This window comes from Schistocerca americana, chromosome 5 (genome assembly GCF_021461395.2).
Source record: "Schistocerca americana isolate TAMUIC-IGC-003095 chromosome 5, iqSchAmer2.1, whole genome shotgun sequence".
NCBI classification, from domain to species: Eukaryota; Metazoa; Arthropoda; class Insecta; order Orthoptera; family Acrididae; genus Schistocerca; species Schistocerca americana.
The window spans coordinates 744,335,536-744,351,356 of NC_060123.1; positions in this window are offsets into that span (position 1 = coordinate 744,335,536).

Sequence of the window (15,821 nt, forward strand, 5' to 3'; positions counted from 1 at the left end):
GAGACTCTTTTTACAGTCGGTGCTTTGAGCAATCCCTGTGAGACCAGTATTAGTTTCCGCTACACCTCTGCAGGTTCAGTTTATTCCTTGGACCTTCACATTGACGATGAAACACAGAAATGGCATCGGAATTAAATACAAAAGGCACAATGCCGCCTTAAGTACAAGAATAGAGACTCTTCTTACAGTCGGTGTTTTGAGCATTCCCTGTGAGACCAGTATTAGTTTCCGATACACCACTGCAGATTCAATGTATTCCTTGGACCTTCGCATTGATGATGAAACACAGAAATCGCATCGGAATTAAATACAAAAGGCACAATGCCGCCTTAAGTACAAGAATAGAGACTCTTCTTACAGTCGGTGCTTTGAGCATTCCCTGTGGGACCAGTATTAGTTTCCGCTACACCTCTGCAGGTTCAGATTATTCTTTATACCTTCACATCGACGATGAAACACAGAAATGGCATCGTCATTAAATACAAAAAGCACAATGCCGCCTTAAGTACAAGAATAGAGATTCTTCTTACATTCGGTGCTTTGAGCATTCCCTGTGAGACCAGTATTAGTTTCCGCTACACCTCAGCAGGTTTAGTTTATTCCTTGGACCTTCACATTGACGATGAAACACAGAAATGGCATCGGAATTAAATACAAAAGGCACAATGCCGACTTAAGTACAAGAATAGAGACTCTTCTTACAGTCGCTGCTTTGGGCATTCCCTGTGAGACCAGTATTAGTTTCCGCTACACCTCTGCAGGTTCAGATTATTCTTTGGACCTTCACATTGACGATGAAACACAGAAATGGCATCGTCATTAAATACAAAAGGCACAATGCCGCCTTAAGTAAAGGAATAGAGATTCTTCTTACATTCGGTGCTTTGAGCATTCCCTGTGAGACCAGTATTAGTTTCCGCTACACCTCAGCAGGTTAAGTTTATTCCTTGGACCTTCACATTGACGATGAAACACAGTAATGGCATCGGAATTAAATACAAAAGGCACAATGCCGCCTTAAGTACAAGAATAGAGACTCTTCTTACAGTCGGTGCTTTAAGCATTCCCTGTGAGACCAGTATTAGTTTCCGATACACCACTGCAGGTTGAATGTATTCCTTGGAACTTCACATTGACGATGAAACACAGAAATCGCATCGGAATTAAATACAAAAGGCACAATGCCGCCTTAAGTACAAGAATAGAGACTCTTTTTACAGTCGGTGCTTTGATCATTCCCTGTGAGGCCAGTATTAGTTTCCGCTACACCTCTGCAGGTTCAGTTTACTCCTTGGACCTTCTCATTGACGATGAAACACAGAAATGGCATCGGAATTAAATACATAAGGCACAATGCCGCCTTAAGTACAAGAATAGAGACTCTTCTTACAGTCGGTGCTTTGAGCATTCCCTGTGAGACCAGTATTAGTTTCCGATACACCACTGCAGATTCAATGTATTCCTTGGACCTTCGCATTGATGATGAAACACAGAAATCGCATCGGAATTAAATACAAAAGGCACAATGCCGCCTTAAGTACAAGAATAGAGACCCTTCTTACAGTCGGTGCTTTGAGCATTCCCTGTCAGACCAGTATTAGTTTCCGATACACCACTGCAGGTTGAATGTATTCCTTGGAACTTCTCATTGACGATGAAACACAGAAATCGCATCGGAATTAAATACAAAAGGCACAATGCCGCCTTAAGTACAAGAATAGAGACTCTTCTTACAGTCGGTGCTTTGAGCATTCCCTGTGAGACCAGTATTAGTTTCCGCTACACCTCTGCAGGTTCAGTTTATTCCTTGGACCTTCACATTGACGATGAAACACAGAAATCGCATCGGAATTAAATACAAAAGACACAATGCCGCCTTAAGTACAAGAATAGAGACTCTTCTTACAGTCGGTGCTTCGAGCATTCCCTGTGAGACCAGTATTAGTTTCCGATACACCACTGCTGGTTCAATGTTTTCCTTGGAACTTCACATTGACGATGAAACACAGAAATGGCATCGGAATCAAATACAAAAGGCACAATGAAGCCTTAAGTACAAGAATAGAGACTCTTCTTACAGTCGGTGCTTTGAGCATTCCCTGTGAGACCAGTATTAGTTTCCGATACACCTCTGCAGGTTCAGTTTATTCCTTGGACCTTCACATTCACGATGAAACACAGAAATGGCATCGGAATTAAATACAAAAGGCACAATGCCGCCTTAAGTACAAGAATAGAGACTCTTCTTACAGTCGGTGCTTTGGGCATTCCCTGTGAGACCAGTATTAGTTTCCGATACACCACTGCAGGATGAATGTATTCCTTGGATCTTCACATTGACAATGAAACACAGAAATCGCATCGGAATTAAATACAAAACGCACAATGCCGAAATAAGTACAGGAATAGAGACTCTTTTTACAGTCGGTGCTTTGAGCAATCCCTGTGAGAACAGTATTAGTTTCCGCTACACCTCTGCAGGTTCAGTTTATTCCTTGGACCTTCACATTGACGATGAAACACAGAAATGGCATCGGAATTAAATACAAAAGGCACAATGCCGCCTTAAGTACAAGAATAGAGACTCTTCTTACAGTCGGTGTTTTGAGCATTCCCTGTGAGACCAGTATTAGTTTCCGATACACCACTGCAGATTCAATGTATTCCTTGGACCTTCGCATTGATGATGAAACACAGAAATCGCATCGGAATTAAATACAAAAGGCACAATGCCGCCTTAAGTACAAGAATAGAGACTCTTCTTACAGTCGGTGCTTTGAGCATTCCCTGTGGGACCAGTATTAGTTTCCGCTACACCTCTGCAGGTTCAGATTATTCTTTATACCTTCACATTGACGATGAAACACAGAAATGGCATCGTCATTAAATACAAAAAGCACAATGCCGCCTTAAGTACAAGAATAGAGATTCTTCTTACATTCGGTGCTTTGAGCATTCCCTGTGAGACCAGTATTAGTTTCCGCTTCACCTCAGCAGGTTTAGTTTATTCCTTGGACCTTCACATTGACGATGAAACACAGAAATGGCATCGGAATTAAATACAAAAGGCACAATGCCGCCTTAAGTACAAGAACAGAGACTCTTCTAACAGTCAGTGCTTTGAGCATTCCCTGTGAGACCAGTATTAGTTTCCGATACACCACTGCAGGTTGAATGTATTCCTTGGAACTTCACATTGACGATGAAACACAGAAATCGCATCGGAATTAAATACAAAAGGCACAATGCCGCCTTAAGTACAAGAATAGAGACTCTACTTACAGTCGGTGCTTTGAGCATTCCCTGTGAGACCAGTATTAGTTTCTGATACACCTCTGCAGATTCAATGTATTCCTTGGACCTTCGCATTGATGATGAAACACAGAAATCGCATCGGAATTAAATACAAAAGGCACAATGCCGCCTTAAATACTAGAATAGAGACTCTTCTTACAGTCGGTGCTTTGAGCATTCCCTGTCAGACCAGTATTAGTTTCCGATACACCACTGCAGGTTGAATGTATTCCTCGGAACTTCACATTGACGATGAAACACAGAAATCGCATCGGAATTAAATTCAAAAGGCACAATGCCGCCTTAAGTACAAGAATAGAGACTCTTCTTACAGTCGGTGCTTTGAGCATTCCCTGTGAGACCAGTATTAGTTTCCGCTACACCACTGCAGGTTGAATGTATTCCTTGGATCTTCACATTGACAATGAAACACAGAAATCGCATCGGAATTAAATACAAAACGCACAATGCCGCCATAAGTACAGGAATAGAGACTCTTCTTACAGTCGGTGCTTTGAGCAATCCCTGTGAGACCAGTATTAGTTTCCGCTACACCTCTGCAGGTTCAATGTATTCCTTGGACCTTCACATTGACGATGATACACAGAAATCGCATCGGAATTAAATACAAAAGGCACAATGCCGCCTTAAGTACAAGAATAGAGACTCTTCTTACAGTCGGTGCTTTGAGCATTCCCTTTGAGGCCAGTATTAGTTTCCCATACACCACTGCAGGTTCAATGTATTCCTTGGAACTTCACATTGACGATGAAACACAGAAATCGCATCGGAATCAAATACAAAAGGCACAATGCCGCCTTAAGTACAAGAATAGAGACTCTTCTTACAGTCGGTGCTTTGAGCATTCCCTGTGAGACAATTATTAGTTTCCGATACACCTCTGCAGCTTCAGTTTATTCCTTGGACCTTCACATTGACGATGAAACACAGAAATGGCATCGGAATTAAATACAAAAGGCACAATGCTGCCTTAAGTACAAGAATAGAGCCTCTTCTTACAGTCGGTGCTTTGAGCATTCCCTGTGAGACCAGTATTAGTTTCCGCTAAACCTCTGCCGGTTCTTTTTATTCCTTGGACCTTCACATTGACGATGAAACACAGAAATGGCATCGGAATTAAATACAGAAAGCACTATGGCGCCATAAGTACAAGAATAGAGACTCTTCTTACAGTCGGTGCTTTGAGCATTCCCTGTGAGACCGGTAATAGTATCCGATACACCACTGCAGGTTCAATCTATTCCTTGGACATACACATTGACGATGAAACACAGAAATTACATCGGAATTAAATACAGAAGGAACAATGCCGCCTTAAGTACAAGAATAGAGATTCTTCTTACAGTCGGTGCTTTGAGCATTCCCTGTGAGACCAGTATTAGTTTCCGCTACACCTCAGCAGGTTCAGTTTTTTTCCTTGGACCTTCACTTTGACGATGAAACACAGAAATGGCATCGGAATTAAATACAAAAGGCACAATGGCGCCATAAGTACAAGAATAGAGACTCTTCTTACAGTCGGTGCTTTGAGCATCCCCTGTGAGACCAGTATTAGTTTCCGCTACACCTCTGCAGGTTCTTGTTATTCCTTGGACCTTCACATTGACGATGAAACACAGAAATGGCATCAGAATTAAATACAAAAGGCACAATGGCGCCATAAGTACATGAATAGAGACTCTTCTAACAGTCGGTGCTTTGGGCATTCCCTGTTAGACCAGTATTAGTTTCCGATACACCACTGCAGGTTGAATGTATTCCTTGGATCTTCACATTGACAATGAAACACAGAAATCGCATCGGAATTAAATACAAAACGCACAATGCCGCCATAAGTACAGGAATAGAGACTCTTCTTACAGTCGGTGCTTTGAGCATTCCCTGTGAGACCAGTATTAGTTTCCGCTACACTTCTGCACGTTCAATGTATTCCTTGGACCTTCACATTGACGATGATACACAGAAATCGCATCGGAATTAAATATAAAAGGCACAATGCCGCCTTAAGTACAAGAATAGAGACTCTTCTTACAGTCGGTGCTTTGAGCATTCCCTTTGAGACCAGTACTAGTTTCCCATACACCGTTGCAGGTTCAATGCATTCCTTGGAACATCACATTGACGATGAAACACAGAAATCGCATCGGAATCAAATACAAAAGGCACAATGCCGCCTTAAGTACAAGAATAGAGACTCTTCTTACAGTCGGTGCTTTGAGCATTCCCTGTGAGACCATTATAAGTTTCCGATGCACCTCTGCAGGTTCAGTTTATTCCTTGGAGCTTCACATTGACGATGAAACACAGAAATGGCATCGGAATTAAATACAAAAGGCACAATGCTGCCTTAAGTACAAGAATAGAGCCTCTTCTTACAGTCGGTGCTTTGAGCATTCCCTGTGAGACCAGTATTAGTTTCCGCTACACCTCTGCAGGTTCTTTTTATTCCTTGGACCTTCACATTGACGATGAAACACAGAAATGGCATCGTCATTAAATACAAAAGGCACAATTCCGACTTAGGTAAGAGAATAGAGACTCTTCTTACAGTCGGTGCTTTGGGCATTCCCTGTGAGACCAGTATTAGTTTCCGATACACCACTGCAGGTTAAATGTATTCCTTGGATCTTCACATTGACGATGAAACACAGAAATGGCATCGGAATTAAATACAAAAGGCACAATGCTGCCTTAAGTACAAGAATAGAGGCTCTTCTTACAGTCGGTGCTTTGAGCATTCCCTGTGAGTCCAGTATTAGTTTCCGATACACCACTGCAGATTCAATGTATTCCTTGGACCTTCGCATTGACGATGAAACACAGAAATCGCATCGGAATTAAATACAAAAGGCACAATGCCGTCTTAAATACAAGAATAGAGACTCTTCTTACAGTCGGTGCTTTGAGCATTCCCTGTCAGACCAGTATTAGTTTCCGATACACCACTGCAGGTTGAATGTATTCCTCGGAACTTCACATTGACGATGAAAAACAGAAATCGCATCGGAATTAAATTCAAAAGGCACAATGCCGCCTTAAGTACAAGAATAGAGACTCTTCTTACAGTCGGTGCTTTGAGCATTCCCTGTGAGACCAGTATTAGTTTCCGCTACACCACTGCAGGTTCAATGTATTCCTTGGATCTTCACATTGACAATGAAACACAGAAATCGCATCGGAATTAAATACAAAACGCACAATGCCGCCATAAGTACAGGAATACAGACTCTTCTTACAGTCGGTGATTTGAGCAATCCCTGTGAGACCTGTATTAGTTTCCGCTACACCTCTGCGGTTCAATGTATTCCTTGGACCTTCACATTGACGATGATACACAGAAATCGCATCGGAATTAAATACAAAAGGCACAATGCCGCCTTAAGTACAAGAATAGAGACTCTTCTTACAGTCGGTGCTTTGAGCATTCCCTTTGAGGCCAGTATTAGTTTCCCATACACCACTGCAGGTTCAATGTATTCCTTGGAACTTCACATTCACGATGAAACACAGAAATCGCATCGGAATCAAATACAAAAGGCACAATGCCGCCTTAAGTACAAGAATAGAGACTCTTCTTACAGTCGGTGCTTTGAGCATTCCCTGTGAGACAATTATTAGTTTCCGATACACCTCTGCAGCTTCAGTTTATTCCTTGGACCTTCACATTGACGATGAAACACAGAAATGGCATCGGAATTAAATACAAAAGGCACAATGCTGCCTTAAGTACAAGAATAGAGCCTCTTCTTACAGTCGGTGCTTTGAGCATTCCCTGTGAGACCAGTATTAGTTTCCGCTAAACCTCTGCAGGTTCTTTTTATTCCTTGGACCTTCACATTGACGATGAAACACAGAAATGGCATCGGAATTAAATACAGAAAGCACTATGGCGCCATAAGTACAAGAATAGAGACTCTTCTTACAGTCGGTGCTTTGAGCATTCACTGTGAGACCGGTAATAGTATCCGATACACCACTGCAGGGTCAATCTATTCCTTGGACATACACAGTGACGATGAAACACAGAAATTACATCGGAATTAAATACAAAAGGAACAATGCCGCCTTAAGTACAAGAATAGAGATTCTTCTTACAGTCGGTGCTTTGAGCATTCCCTGTGAGACCAGTATTAGTTTCCGCTACACCTCAGCAGGTTCAGTTTTTTTCCTTGGACCTTCACTTTGACGATCAAACACAGAAATGGCATCGGAATTAAATACAAAAGGCACAATGGCGCCATAAGTACAAGAATAGAGACTCTTCTTACAGTCGGTGCTTTGAGCATCCCCTGTGAGACCAGTATTAGTTTCCGCTACACCTCTGCAGGTTCTTTTTATTCCTTGGACCTTCACATTGACGATGAAACACAGAAATGGCATCAGAATTAAATACAAAAGGCACAATGGCGCCATAAGTACATGAATAGAGACTCTTCTAACAGTCGGTGCTTTGGGCATTCCCTGTGAGACCAGTATTAGTTTCCGATACACCACTGCAGGTTGAATGTATTCCTTGGATCTTCACATTGACAATGAAACACAGAAATCGCATCGGAATTAAATACAATACGCACAATGCCGCCATAAGTACAGGAATAGAGACTCTTCTTACAGTCGGTGCTTTGAGCATTCCCTGTGAGACCAGTATTAGTTTCCGCTACACTTCTGCAGGTTCAATGTATTCCTTGGACCTTCACATTGACGATGATACACAGAAATCGCATCGGAATTAAATACAAAAGGCGGAATGCCGCCTTAAGTACAAGAATAGAGACTCTTCTTACAGTCGGTGCTTTGAGCATTCCCTTTGAGACCAGTATTAGTTTCCCATACACCACTGCAGGTTCAATGCATTCCTTGGAACTTCACATTGACGATGAAACACAGAAATCGCATCGGAATCAAATACAAAAGGCACAATGCCGCCTTAAGTACAAGAATAGAGACTCTTCTTACAGTCGGTGCTTTGAGCATTCCCTGTGAGACCATTATTAGTTTCCGATACACCTCTGCAGGTTCAGTTTATTCCTTGGACCTTCACATTGACGATGAAACACAGAAATGGCATCGGAATTAAATACAAAAGGCACAATGCTGCCTTAAGTACAAGAATAGAGCCTCTTCTTACAGTCGGTGCTTTGAGCATTCCCTGTGAGACCAGTATTAGTTTCCGCTACACCTCTGCAGGTTCTTTTTATTCCTTGGACCTTCACATTGACGATGAAACACAGAAATGGCATCGTCATTAAATACAAAAGGCACAATGCCGACTTAGGTAAGAGAATAGAGACTCTTCTTACAGTCGGTGCTTTGGGCATTCCCTGTGAGACCAGTATTAGTTTCCGATACACCACTGCAGGTTGAATGTATTCCTTGGAACTTCTCATTGACGATGAAACACAGAAATCGCATCGGAATTAAATACAAAAGGCACAATGCCGCCTTAAGTACAAGAATAGAGACTCTTCTTACAGTCGGTGCTTTGAGCATTCCCTGTGAGACCAGTATTAGTTTCCGATACACCACTGCAGATTCAATGTATTCCTTGGACCTTCGCATTGATGATGAAACACAGAAATCGCATCGGAATTAAATACAAAAGGCACAATGCCGCCATAAGTACAAGAATAGAGACCCTTCTTACAGTCGGTGCTTTGAGCATTCCCTGTCAGACCAGTATTAGTTTCCGCTACACCTCTGCAGGTTCAGTTTATTCCTTGGACCTTCACATTGACGATGAAACACAGAAATCGCATCGGAATTAAATACAAAAGACACAATGCCGCCTTAAGTACAAGAATAGAGACTCTTCTTACAGTCGGTGCTTCGAGCATTCCCTGTGAGACCAGTATTAGTTTCCGATACACCACTGCAGGTTCAATGTTTTCCTTGGAACTTCACATTGACGATGAAACACAGAAATGGCATCGGAATCAAATACAAAAGGCACAACGAAGCCTTAAGTACAAGAATAGAGACTCTTCTTACAGTCGGTGCTTTGAGCATTCCCTGTGAGACCAGTATTACTTTCCGATACACCTCTGCAGGTTCAGTTTATTCCTTGGACCTTGACATTCACGATGAAACACAGAAATGGCATCGGAATTAAATACAAAAGGCACAATGCCGCCTTAAGTACAAGAATAGAGACTCTTCTTACAGTCGGTGCTTTGGGCATTCCCTGTGAGACCAGTATTAGTTTCCGATACACCACTGCAGGTTGAATGTATTCCTTGGATCTTCACATTGACAATGAAACACAGAAATCGCATCGGAATTATATACAAAACGCACAATGCCGCCATAAGTACAGGAATAGAGACTCTTTTTACAGTCGGTGCTTTGAGCAATCCCTGTGAGACCAGTATTAGTTTCCGCTACACCTCTGCAGGTTCAGTTTATTCCTTGGACCTTCACATTGACGATGAAACACAGAAATGGCATCGGAATTAAATACAAAAGGCACAATGCCGCCTTAAGTACAAGAATAGAGACTCTTCTTACAGTCGGTGTTTTGAGCATTCCCTGTGAGACCAGTATTAGTTTCCGATACACCACTGCAGATTCAATGTATTCCTTGGACCTTCGCATTGATGATGAAACACAGAAATCGCATCGGAATTAAATACAAAAGGCACAATGCCGCCATAAGTACAAGAATAGAGACTCTTCTTACAGTCGGTGCTTTGAGCATTCCCTGTGAGACCAGTATTAGTTTCCGCTACACCTCTGCAGGTTCAGATTATTCTTTATACCTTCACATTGACGATGAAACACAGAAATGGCATCGTCATTAAATACAAAATGCACAATGCCGCCTTAAGTACAAGAGTAGAGATTCTTCTTACATTCGGTGCTTTGAGCATTCCCTGTGAGACCAGTATTAGTTTCCGCTACACCTCAGCAGGTTAAGTTTATTCCTTGGACCTTCACATTGACGATGAAACACAGAAATGGCATCGGAATTAAATACAAAAGGCACAATGCCGCCTTAAGTACAAGAACAGAGACTCTTCTAACAGTCAGTGCTTTAAGCATTCCCTGTGAGACCAGTATTAGTTTCCGATACACCACTGCAGGTTTAATGTATTCCTTGGAACTTCACATTGACAATGAAACACAGAAATCGCATCGGAATTAAATACAAAAGGCACAATGCCGCCTTAAGTACAAGAATAGAGACTCTACTTACAGTCGGTGCTTTGAGCATTCCCTGTGAGACCAGTATTAGTTTCTGATACACCACTGCAGATTCAATGTATTCCTTGGACCTTCGCATTGATGATGAAACACAGAAATCGCATCGGAATTAAATACAAAAGGCACAATGCCGCCTTAAATACAAGAATAGAGACTCTTCTTACAGTCGGTGCTTTGAGCATTCCCTGTCAGACCAGTATTAGTTTCCGATACACCACTGCAGGTTGAATGTATTCCTCGGAACTTCACATTGACGATGAAACACAGAAATCGCATCGGAATTAAATTCAAAAGGCACAATGCCGCCTTAAGTACAAGAATAGAGACTCTTCTTACAGTCGGTGCTTTGAGCATTCCCTGTGAGACCAGTATTAGTTTTCGCTACACCACTGCAGGTTGAATGTATTCCTTGGATCTGCACATTGACAATGAAACACAGAAATCGCATCGGAATTAAATACAACACGCACAATGCCGCCATAAGTACAGGAATAGAGACTCTTCTTACAGTCGGTGCTTTGAGCAATCCCTGTGAGACCAGTATTAGTTTCCGCTACACCTCTGCAGGTTCAATGTATTCCTTGGACCTTCACATTGACGATGATACACAGAAATAGCATCGGAATTAAATACAAAAGGCACAATGCCGCCTTAAGTACCAGAATAGAGACTCTTCTTACAGTCGGTGCTTTGAGCATTCCCTTTGAGGCCAGTATTAGTTTCCCATACACCACTGCAGGTTCAATGTATTCCTTGGAACTTCACATTGACGATGAAACACAGAAATCGCATCGGAATCAAATACAAAAGGCACAATGCCGCCTTAAGTACAAGAATAGAGACTCCTCTTACAGTCGGTGCTTTGAGCATTCCCTGTGAGACAATTATTAGTTTCCGATACACCTCTGCAGCTTCAGTTTATTCCTTGGACCATCACATTGACGATGAAACACAGAAATGGCATCGGAATTAAATACAAAAGGCACAATGCTGCCTTAAGTACAAGAATAGAGCCTCTTCTTACAGTCGGTGCTTTGAGCATTCCCTGTGAGACCAGTATTAGTTTCCGCTAAACCTCTGCAGGTTCTTTTTATTCCTTGGACCTTCACATTGACGATGAAACACAGAAATGGCATCGGAATTAAATACAGAAAGCACTATGGCGCCATAAGTCAAGAATAGAGACTCTTCTTACAGTCGGTGCTTTGAGCATTCCCTGTGAGACCGGTAATAGTATCCGATACACCACTGCAGGTTCAATCTATTCCTTGGACATACACATTGACGATGAAACACAGAAATTACATCGGAATTAAATACAAAAGGAACAGTGCCGCCTTAAGTACAAGAATAGAGATTCTTCTTACAGTCGGTGCTTTGAGCATTCCCTGTGAGACCAGTATTAGTTTCCGCTACACCTCAGCAGGTTCAGTTTTTTCCCTTGGACCTTCACTTTGACGATGAAACACAGAAATGGCATCGGAATTAAATACAAAAGGCACAATGGCGCCATAAGTACAAGAATAGAGACTCTTCTTACAGTCGGTGCTTTGAGCATCCCCTGTGAGACCAGTATTAGTTTCCGCTACACCTCTGCAGGTTCTTTTTATTCCTTGGACCTTCACATTGACGATGAAACACAGAAATGGCATCAGAATTAAATACAAAAGGCACAATGGCGCCATAAGTACATGAATAGAGACTCTTCTAACAGTCGGTGCTTTGGGCATTCCCTGTGAGACCAGTATTAGTTTCCGATACACCACTGCAGGTTGAATGTATTCCTTGGATCTTCACATTGATAATGAAACACAGAAATCGCATCGGAATTAAATACAAAACGCACAATGCCGCCATAAGTACATTAAAGAGACTCTTCTTACAGTCGGTGCTTTGAGCATTCCCTGTGAGACCAGTATTAGTTTCCGCTACACTTCTGCAGGTTCAATGTATTCCTTGGACCTTCACATTGACGATGATACACAGAAATCGCATCGGAATTAAATACAAAAGGCACAATGCCGCCTTAAGTACAAGAATAGAGACTCTTCTTACAGTCGGTGCTTTGAGCATTCCCTTTGAGACCAGTATTAGTTTCCCATACACCACTGCAGGTTCAATGCATTCCTTGGAACTTCACATTGACGATGAAACACAGAAATCGCATCGGAATCAAATACAAAAGGCACAATGCCGCCTTAAGTACAAGAATAGAGACTCTTCTTACAGTCGGTGCTTTGAGCATTCCCTGTGAGACCATTATTAGTTTCCGATACACCTCTGCAGGTTCAGTTTATTCCTTGGACCTTCACATTGACGATGAAACACAGAAATGGCATCGGAATTAAATACAAAAGGCACAATGCTGCCTTAAGTACAAGAATAGAGCCTCTTCTTACAGTCGGTGCTTTGAGCATTCCCTGTGAGACCAGTATTAGTTTCCGCTACACCTCTGCAGGTTCTTTTTATTCCTTGGACCTTCACATTGACGATGAAACACAGAAATGGCATCGTCATTAAATACAAAAGGCACAATGCCGACTTAGGTAAGAGAATAGAGACTCTTCTTACAGTCGGTACTTTGGGCATCCCCTGTGAGACCAGTATTAGTTTCCGATACACCACTGCAGGTTGAATGTATTCCTTGGATCTTCACATTGACGATGAAACACAGAAATGGCATCGGAATTAAATACAAAAGGCACAATGCCGCCTTAAGTACAAGAATAGAGACTCTTCTTACAATCGGTGCTTTGAGCATTCCCTGTGAGGCCAGTATTAGTTTCCGATGCACCACTGCAGGTTCAATGTATTCCTTGGACTTTCACATTGACGATGAAACACAGAAATGGCCTCGGAATTGAATACAAAAGGCACAATGCCGCCTTAAGTACAAGAATAGAGCCTCTTCTTACAGTCGGTGCTTTGAACATTCCCTGTGAGACCAGTATTAGTTTCCGATACACCACTGCAGGTTTAATGTATTCCTTGGAACTTCACATTGACGATGAAACACAGAAATCGCATCGGAATTAAATACAAAAGGCACAATGCCGCCTTAAGTACAAGAATAGAGACTCTTCTTACAGTCGGTGCTTTGAGCATTCCCTGTGAGACCAGTATTAGTTTCCGCTACACCTCAGCAGGTTCAGTTTATTCCTTGGACCTTCACATTGACAATGAAACACAGAAATGGCATCGGAATTAAATTCAAAAGGCACAATGCCGCCTTAAGTACAAGAATAGAGACTCTTCTTACAGTCGGTGCTTTGAGCATTCCCTGTGAGACCAGTATTAGTTTTCGCTACACCACTGCAGGTTGAATGTATTCCTTGGATCTTCACATTGACAATGAAACACAGAAATCGCATCGGAATTAAATACAACACGCACAATGCCGCCATAAGTACAGGAATAGAGACTCTTCTTACAGTCGGTGCTTTGAGCAATCCCTGTGAGACCAGTATTAGTTTCCGCTACACCTCTGCAGGTTCAATGTATTCCTTGGACCTTCACATTGACGATGATACACAGAAATCGCATCGGAATTAAATACAAAAGGCACAATGCCGCCTTAAGTACCAGAATAGAGACTCTTCTTACAGTCGGTGCTTTGAGCATTCCCTTTGAGGCCAGTATTAGTTTCCCATACACCACTGCAGGTTCAATGTATTCCTTGGAACTTCACATTGACGATGAAACACAGAAATCGCATCGGAATCAAATACAAAAGGCACAATGCCGCCTTAAGTACAAGAATAGAGACTCCTCTTACAGTCGGTGCTTTGAGCATTCCCTGTGAGACAATTATTAGTTTCCGATACACCTCTACAGCTTCAGTTTATTCCTTGGACCTTCACATTGACGATGAAACACACTAATGGCATCGGAATTAAATACAAAAGGCACAATGCTGCCTTAAGTACAAGAATAGAGCCTCTTCTTACAGTCGGTGCTTTGAGCATTCCCTGTGAGACCAGTATTAGTTTCCGCTAAACCTCTGCAGGTTCTTTTTATTCCTTGGACCTTCACATTGACGATGAAACGCAGAAATGGCATCGGAATTAAATACAGAAAGCACTATGGCGCCATAAGTCAAGAATAGAGACTCTTCTTACAGTCGGTGCTTTGAGCATTCCCTGTGAGACCGGTAATAGTATCCGATACACCACTGCAGGTTCAATCTATTCCTTGGACATACACATTGACGATGAAACACAGAAATTACATCGGAATTAAATACAAAAGGAACAATGCCGCCTTAAGTACAAGAATAGAGATTCTTCTTACAGTCGGTGCTTTGAGCATTCCCTGTGAGACCAGTATTAGTTTCCGCTACACCTCAGCAGGTTCAGTTTTTTTCCTTGGACCTTCACTTTGACGATGAAACACAGAAATGGCATCGGAATTAAATACAAAAGGCACAATGGCGCCATAAGTACAAGAGTAGAGACTCTTCTTACAGTCGGTGCTTTGAGCATCCCCTGTGAGACCAGTATTAGTTTCCGCTACACCTCTGCAGGTTCTTTTTATTCCTTGGACCTTCACATTGACGATGAAACACAGAAATGGCATCAGAATTAAATACAAAAGGCACAATGGCGCCATAAGTACATGAATAGAGACTCTTCTAACAGTCGGTGCTTTGGGCATTCCCTGTGAGACCAGTATTAGTTTCCGATACACCACTGCAGGTTGAATGTATTCCTTGGATCTTCACATTGATAATGAAACACAGAAATCGCATCGGAATTAAATACAAAACGCACAATGCCGCCATAAGTACAGGAATAGAGACTCTTCTTACAGTCGGTGCTTTGAGCATTCCCTGTGAGACCAGTATTTGTTTCCGCTACACTTCTGCAGGTTCAATGTATTCCTTGGACCTTCACATTGACGATGATACACAGAAATCGCATCGGAATTAAATACAAAAGGCACAATGCCGCCTTAAGTACAAGAATAGAGACTCTTCTTACAGTCGGTGCTTTGAGCATTCCCTTTGAGACCAGTATTAGTTTCCCATACACCACTGCAGGTTCAATGCATTCCTTGGAACTTCACATTGACGATGAAACACAGAAATCGCATCGGAATCAAATACAAAAGGCACAATGCCGCCTTAAGTACAAGAATAGAGACTCTTCTTACAGTCGGTGCTTTGAGCATTCCCTGTGAGACCATTATTAGTTTCCGATACACCTCTGCAGGTTCAGTTTATTCCTTGGACCTTCACATTGACGATGAAACACAGAAATGGCATCGGAATTAAATACAAAAGGCACAATGCTGCCTTAAGTACAAGA